Here is a 6,000-nt window from a genome sequence, read left to right as displayed (position 1 = left end):
GGTGTTACAGAGCATGAACAAATTCATTTTAATATTTAATTATCATAGTACAGTTTTAAGGTAAGCAAAGTAGAGATCGTAATTTTAAATTTAAAGGTAAAGGAACTATTTTACTATTCCTAATGAGCAGGAAAGAGATGAGAGGCAGCAAGAATTAAAATGGACGATGAAGATGACTTTTACAGGGTCACAGACAATGACAAAGTGAAGACTGACTATTCCCAGGCCATCCGCTTCTCAAAACTTCTTTGACTAATTTGATGTGGGGATTTGGATGTAACCAAGATTGAGAGTACAGTATCTGATTCTACGTGCCCCAGTAATCTTTTTTTTTTTTTTTTTTTTGCATTACATACCTGAACAGCAACAGCTGGAGAGAAATGTGGGTGGGGTGCGTTACTTCCAGTCAGAACTCAGGAAAAATGGTAGCCCAACTATAAGATTTCCTGCTTGAAACTCAGGGTTCTTTTGAAGAGCCCAGCAGCTTCTCCCTAGGGGCCTCAGCTGAGGTTGAAAATTCCCTGAAGAATTCCCAAAGCACTTGGCTACAGATGGAGGCTCTGAGAGGCTGAGAAACCCCAATCTTGGTGTGTAGGCAAGGGATATATTCAAAAGAATGTTTATACTAACAGATTTCATTTTCTGAAATTGTGTAAGAAAGTACTAGCTCTGATTGAAGAGCAGTATTACACAAGATAACCTTTTGATTCAGATTCAGATAAAAGATATAGTTGATCCCAACCTTATCTTTGATACTTTATATCCAGCAACCTAGGATATATGAGTTAATGTCTGGAGAGATTATTTCCTTATATCTAAAAAAAGGAACCTCTTCTCTCTCATTTTTTTTAAACACAGACCCTGATACTATTAGGCATTCTCACATGTTTTAGAGTCAACTGCTAGTGTAATCCGGTTTGCATGTAGGGAAAAGGATAGTCCTTATCAGACTTCAGTCTTTTTAACATTGTTTTTAATTTTATATTGAAGTACAGTTGATTTAACAATGTTGTGTTAGTTTCAGGTATATAGAAAAGTGATTCAGTTATATATATATATGTATATATATATATATATATGTATATATATATATATATACACACACATGTATCTGTGCTTCCCAGGTGCCTCAGTAGTAAGGAATCTGCCTGCAATGCAGGAGACCTAGGTTCAATCCCTGGGCTGGGAAAATCCCCTGGAGAAGGGCATGGCAACCCACTCCAGTGTTCTTGCCTGGAGAATCCCGTGGACAAAGGAACCTGGCAGGCTACAGTCCATGGGGTCACGAAGAGTCAGACATGACTGTGACTAAGACACACACATACATGTATTTAGTCTTTTTCAAATTCTTTTCCCATTTAGGTTGTTGTATAATATTAAATAACAGCTTTCAATCTTTTTTTCTTCAATTTTTTAAAAGAGCTGTCCACATCCACTTCTTTTTAAAAAGTACTTATTTATTCATTTTTGGCCGTGCTGGGGCTTGGCGCTGCATGGCCTTTTCTCTAGCTGCAGCAAGCGGAGGCTACTTTCTAGTTGCGGTGGCGGGCTTCTCCTGCTGCGGAGCATGAGCTCCAGGCACTCAGACTCGAGTAGCTGCTGCAGCATGCGGTCTCAGCAGTTGTGGCTGCTGGCTCTGAAGCACAGGCTCAGCAGCTGCAGCACACAGGCTTAGTGGCTCCAGGGCATGTGGGATCTTCCCAGATCAGGGCTTGAGTCTGTGTCCCTTACATTGGCGGCTGGATTCTTTACCACTGAGCCACCAGGGAAGTCCCCAGTCTTCAGTCTTAAAGTATAGGTTTCTTAATTATGACTGACCAGCTTCTTTCAGCCTGATTTAAACAACTGGAGGAAAGACCTCAACAGGATAGCTTACACAATGGATTCTCAGTAAGCATCATTATTATAACAACTGGTAGAGTGCTTCTAGGTTGCCAAAAATGGGCCTAATGTATAGTTATTATCTTTGTTTCTCAACCAATTTGGGTTTGCATTTCCCTGATGTTTAGTGATGTTGAACATTTTTTTCCTGTACCCTCTGGCACTTGCATATTTTCTGGGAGAAATATTTATTTAGTTCCTCTGCTCATTTTTTAATCAGGTTGATTGTTTTATAAATATTATTGAGTTGTGCATTCCTTATATATTTTAGAGATTATCACTTATTGGATATATGTGTTGCAAATATATTCTCCCACTATATAGGCTGCCTTTTCATTTTGTTGATTGTTTATTTTGTTGTGCAAAAGTGTTTTAACCTGTACTCCCACCTCTTGATTTTTCTTTTTTCTTTTTTTTCGCCAGTTGGGAAGATCTTCAGGTGATATCTTCCCATTGGCTCATAGACAGACTTCCTGATGGAGTTCACTACATAGCCAGCAGGGACCACAGCCCTTTCTAACCGCTGAGGATTTTATCTGCCCTTGTCCTGATATCTTTCCTCTTTTCAGTCATGGAGCTTATGATTTGGTACTCTGGATGCTACAAGAGAAATAAGTCTCTTTTGTAGTTTCCTGCAGAGCTGGGGAAGCAGGGTGTTCACTCAACCATGCTCCCTTTCCCCTGCAGGGGGAATCAAGGGAATGAGAAGGTCTCACTCCGCTCTAAATTTAGCTGTCTTAGGAAGGGGTGACTGGTGCGAAGTCTAACTGTTCTCACACACTCCAGGGCATTGAAACTCATATATTTTTGGCTCCAACGGCATGCTGGAACTTTCCTGGAAATCTGGACTTCCACAAAGCTCTCTCATTCATGGCGTGTCTACCTCAGTCAGTGATTTCCAAGTGCTAAAGGGCCAGGGCCCAGAGAGCCCGGAACTAGTTCATAGCTCTCTTGGAGACCACACACAATAGCAAGGTCTGCCTGCCTATTACGGATGCATGGCTGTGTGTGACCCTCCTAGGTTCCTTGAAATGCAGTACTGGATTCCACAGAAGCACTTTGCTGTTCATGGATGGGTGGTTAATTTTTGTTGTTGTTACTGGAGGGAGGACAAATAAGAGATGTCTTATGCCACCATGATTTTAAAGTCACTCTAAAAATCAATCTGTTACATAAGTTGTTTAAATAATGTTATTCCAATTCATGGCTCAAAGATTTTGAACATGTATTGGGTTCACATCTTATTCTGTAAAACATGTGGTCCTACTGAAACGGTTATTTTGAATTCAGTTAAGGAGCTCAACATTAGACATACATTTTTCAAAATGTAGATATAAGTTCATATTTGTCAGGACAACAGTGTGGTAAAAAAAAATGCTCTTGTGAAATTAGGAAACTGTTCACAATGTTCTTGGGATAGTTGTGGTGCAAACATAATTCATGACTACATCCAGGCACTTCTTCCAGCCTATTTTATTTTTACATATACATTTAGAATAACTAAGAATTAGGAAAATTTTAAGACAAATTTGATATTCAATTTAAAAAGAAAGAAAATCATCAGCATTATAGTGAAAGAATAATGAGCATTCTCTTTTACTGACTAATCACTTTCAATCAGATTTTAAAGCTAGCTGAGCCTCTGAAGGAGTGTTTGGTCAACCAGACTAATTTGGTGTTCAGTTCAGTTCAGTTCCTCAGCCGCATCCGACTCTTTGTGACCCCATGGACTGCAGCATGCCAGGCTTCCCTGTTTATAACCACTCCCAGAGCCTTCTTAGACTATGTCCATTGCATCGGCAATGTCATCGAACCATCTCATCCTCAGTCGTCCCCTTCTCCTCCTGCCTTCAATCTTTCCCAGCATCAGGGTCTTTTCAAGTGAGTCAGTTCGCATTAGGTGGCCACAGTATTAGAGTTTCAGCTTCAGCATCAGTCTTTCCAATGACTATTTAGGATTGATTTCCTTTAGGATGGACTGGTTTGTTCTCCTTGCATTGCAAGCAACTCTCAAGAGTCTTCTCTAACATCACAGTTCAAAAGCACCAATTCCTCAGCACTCAGCTTTCTTATAGATCAGCCCTCACATCCATACATGACTACTGGAGAAACCATAGCTTTGACTAAACAGACCTTTGTTGACAAAGTAATGTCTCTGCTTTTTAATATGCTGTCTAGGTTGGTCATAGTTTTTCTTCCAAGGAGAAGAAAAAAATTTTTATTTTTTTATTTTATTAAAAAAATTTTTTTTTCATTTATTTTTATTAGTTGGAGGCTAATTACTTTACAATATTGTAGTGGTTTTTGCCATACATTGACATGAATCAGCCATAGATTTACATGTGTTCCCCATCCCGATCCCCCCTCCCGCCTCCCTCCTCATCCAGTCCCTCTGGGTCTTCCCAGTGCGCCAGCCCCGAGCACTTGTCTCATGCATCCAACATGGGCTGGTGATCTGTTTCACCCTTGATAGTATACTTGTTTCATTGCTATTCTCTCAGAACATCCCACCCTCGCCTTCTCCCACAGAGTCCCAAAGTCTGTTCTGTACACCTGTGTTTCTTTTTCTGTTTTGCATATAGGGTTATCGTCACCATCTTTTTAAATTCCATATATATGTGTTAGTATACTGTATTGGTCTTTATCTTTCTGGCTTACTTCACTGTGTATAATGGGCTCCAGTTTCATCCATCTTATTAGAACTGATTCAAATGAATTCTTTTTTAATGGCTGAGTAATATTCCATGGTGTATATGTACCATAGCGTCCTTATTCATTCATCTGCTGACGGACATCTAGGTTGCTTCCATGTCCTGGCAATTATAAACAGGGCTGCGATGAACATTGGGGTGCATGTGTCTCTTTCAGATCTAGTTTCCTTGGTGTGTATGCCCAGAAGTGGGATTGCTGGGTCATATGGCAGTTCTATTTCCAGTTTTTTTAAGGAATCTCCACACTGTTCTCCACAGTGGCTGTGGAGCAAGTGTCTTTTAATTTCATGGCTGCAGTCACCATCTGCAGTGATTTTGGATTCAAAGAAAATAAAGTCTCTCCCTTTTCCATTGTTTCCTCGTCTATCTGCCATGAGGTGATGGGGCCTGATGCCATGATCTTAGTTTTCTGAATGGTGGTGTAACAGATGCAAACACACACTTTTTCAATCTCACTTGAAGAAATAGTTTGTTGTCTAGCTGCAAGCTGAAGCATGTGATGTATCAGGATCTATCTTTGATTTCCATCAGAAGTCACAATCTTCTTTTGGTCATCCAATAATGAATGAGTAAATGGTGGTCAGGTACTTGGCCCTTTCTGATGAATGAGGGACTCCTCCATACAACAGTCTTTGCTCTGGAGCTCCCATTAGGGCTGGCAAAAATGTTAATATATGTGAAACATGGTCTAATAGCTCCCCCTACCCAATTCTAATTTTTGCCCCTCTCCTTAACACATTTAAACTCTGTTTACTAACTCTGTCTTAGCATCTGCTTCCCAGAGAACTCATCCTTTAAACAACTTTTATATATTTTGTTCAAAGTAGGTTAGACATCTTTAACCAAAGCATTGAAAAGTTAGAGTATCAAAATTTTATTTTTGGTTTCTTTTGGCCAGCATAAATCACTGTCTATTTCAAAGCTTGCAAACAGAGCTTGTACAAGGATAGAGATTTCTTTACTTTCAGAGAAAATTTCATGTTTGAAATCATTTTTGTTTAAAATGATTTGGTTGGCCAACCAATATTCTAAAAATATTTGCTAATTAATATATTTTAAAGTGTATTATGTATGGGATTTCATATGAAGTATGTATATAAAATTATGAACTATACAAAATATGTATATTTGACCTACATACAATTCCATTTTTGTTTATTCTCAAAAGTGTCTGCTTATTAACTCTCAATGTTTTAGTTATTAAACAAAATATGTTTCAAGAAATTTAAAAAACTAACAGAAAATATATGCAGAAAAAATTAGAGGTAATTTTCTGATAAAGTTTTAGGTGATTAATATGATTTAGAAAAACATGCACTAAAACAGTAAATGCATACATATTACATAAATGCCAAAAAAGAGACTATTGCAATTAGTTATTTGAGAAATGCAAATCATGTTCAATAGA

This window comes from Odocoileus virginianus, unplaced genomic scaffold (assembly GCF_023699985.2).
Source record: "Odocoileus virginianus isolate 20LAN1187 ecotype Illinois unplaced genomic scaffold, Ovbor_1.2 Unplaced_Contig_30, whole genome shotgun sequence".
In the NCBI taxonomy this organism is placed as follows: Eukaryota; Metazoa; Chordata; class Mammalia; order Artiodactyla; family Cervidae; genus Odocoileus; species Odocoileus virginianus.
This window is presented reverse-complemented; position numbering follows the sequence as displayed.